This window comes from Hyperolius riggenbachi, chromosome 1 (assembly GCF_040937935.1).
Source record: "Hyperolius riggenbachi isolate aHypRig1 chromosome 1, aHypRig1.pri, whole genome shotgun sequence".
NCBI lineage: Eukaryota > Metazoa > Chordata > Amphibia > Anura > Hyperoliidae > Hyperolius > Hyperolius riggenbachi.
In genome coordinates this window covers 622,886,332-622,888,763 of record NC_090646.1, presented here as the reverse complement: position 1 = coordinate 622,888,763, position 2,432 = coordinate 622,886,332, and positions in this window count along the sequence as shown.

Here is a 2,432-nt window from a genome sequence, read left to right as displayed (position 1 = left end):
CAATTGGTCGTAATAACTACAAAGCTAGTCTTTTTGCTGACGATGTCATTTTAACCCTAACATCTCTGCACACGTCCCATTTCCTCTCTTTTGTCCCATATTAATTCCTTCTCCATAATTTCAGGCCTTAAACTAAACTTAGATAAATCTGAACTACTCTGTCTAAATATCCCTCAAACCACTAGTCAATCCCTAGCCCAATCTTTAGGTTTACAACTTCGCACCACTTTCATCAAATACTTGGGAATTAACCTTACCAAAGGCCCCTCTCAAATGTATAAGCACAACTACCCTCCCGTCATTAAAAAACTACCATCTGACATGACTGAATGGACTAAATATCCTATATCCCTCTCAGGAAGAATACATTCAGTAAAAATGATTGTCCTCCCGAGAATACTGTATCTTTTTCGTGTTTTGTTTATCGCGGTCCACATGACTGACATACACAACTTACAAAAAGCTTGCCACAAATTCATCTGGGCAGGCAGGAGACCTAAGTTTAAGCATAACATCCTAACTAGTCCAAGATCAGAGGGTGGACTCAATTCCCCCAGAATACCACCGTATTATTATGCCTCCCAACTCGCCCAGCTGGCTGCAATTAATGCCTATTTACTAGCTCCACTTTGGGTCCAACTAGAATCAGATTTGACAGAACCCTCCTCATTAAGAGCACTAATGTGGAGCTCTCTGAACACCAAGAAGCAACCCTCCAGTATATCTCCGGTTGCCAAAAACTCAAAGCAGAGGGACACCAAGAGCCCCAATAGTGTAATTCGTCTTGGGGACAACAAAATAAGAGAAGTTAAAATGATACTTACAAACCAGGGTTACCTCCAAGGCAACCACTGTATAGGCAGGTGGGGAGAACAATCCTGACCCCACTCAGGAATAAAAAGTCGCTCTCTGTAGACAGGAAAATAGGGTAACAACCCTCCACCCAGGGTGGACTCAATGTAGTGTACAAGATACAGAGGCGCCAAAAGAATAAAAGGTAATGAAATGAACTTAAAAAACCAACTGGTTAAACAGAGGAGGCAGCGGTGGTCTTACCCCCTCCAAACAGACACAGGCAAGGACTGCGATTCAGACAGTCGACAATTTATTCGGAACTCCAAAAAACAATGCAACGCGTTTCACGGGCCATACATCCCTCTTCCTCAGGCAAAATACAGCAGGAGTCACAGCATCTGTATTATATCAGTGAGCTCGGCGCCTCTGCCAAACACTCAATGTTCATTTGGGCAAAGTTTAGATTTTCTCTCAAAACTACAGTCGGAGACATGCTTAATGACTGAGGTCTTTCAAAACCCAGATTTTGCCCCAGGCCTCAACCCTTCCGCCTTTAAATGGTGGACAGAAAGAGGACTACTTAAAGTAACTTCACTTCAGCCTTTCGCATTATGTCCCTGTCACAGTTCAAAGAAGTGCGTATGCTTCCTCCCAGGGAAACGTTTCGCTCATGGCAAATATTCCATTTCCTTTCAACTATTAAGTCCCAAGATCCCACTATTGGCTATACTTGGTTTGAGACCTGGTGCAAAACTAAACCCCTAGACGGAGGCCTCATATCTATCTTATATCAGCTACTCCTTCGCCCCCCCCCCCCCACCATTGAGCTCACAACCCCTGGGTATATTAGAAGATGACAATATACAAATACATAAAACTGCGCCGATACTAAAATACGGGGTTTCGCTGGTAGTGCGCTGCTCTACATACAAATAAAGTCCCAATAGTCAACCAATAGCTGCGCACTTAGATACTGTCAAGCAAGTGCCTCTTTTTCATGTAGGTCAATACAACAATACAAATGAAGTGGAGTCCTTCCTAAATGGCATCCAGGATACAGTAACCACCTCTTACGGAATTTCACCTTCACCACACCCCAAGCAGTGGGAACTCACCGCATACAAATGACCCTCTATTAGATGGGTCTCCAGCGCCTATGGGGTCATCTGGCCGCCCCCTGCCATTCAAGGAATCTCCTCCACTGTTGTCACTTTGCTGCAGTATCAATACACCTCAAGAAAACATAACCAGAGCTCCCATAGCGTAAAATTCTAAAAACACGTGTCCGTTGTTTAAGGCACAGAGTTTTTATGGGCTCTAACCCAACCGTGGGCCGCCGGGTCGGCTTAGCTGCGCTGGTCCTTTGGCCTCCCTCTGGCTCCTCACGTGTCCCCTTGTGCTCTTTTCACGTTTGCTGGCCGCGTGCGCTTTACCGGTTTCGTCGCCTGTAGCGACTCATCAGAAGCATGCACGGCTCTATACAAGCTAACTTTATACCTATCGGGCCCCCTCCCTCCCCTCCCTGCATCTAACTCGAAAGTGCTGCTCAACACGCTGTCTCCACCAATAGAGGCGCGTCTACCCGGGTAAATTTTGCCAGCTTGGGTTCTCTTTAAATCAAAACACAGGGACACAAG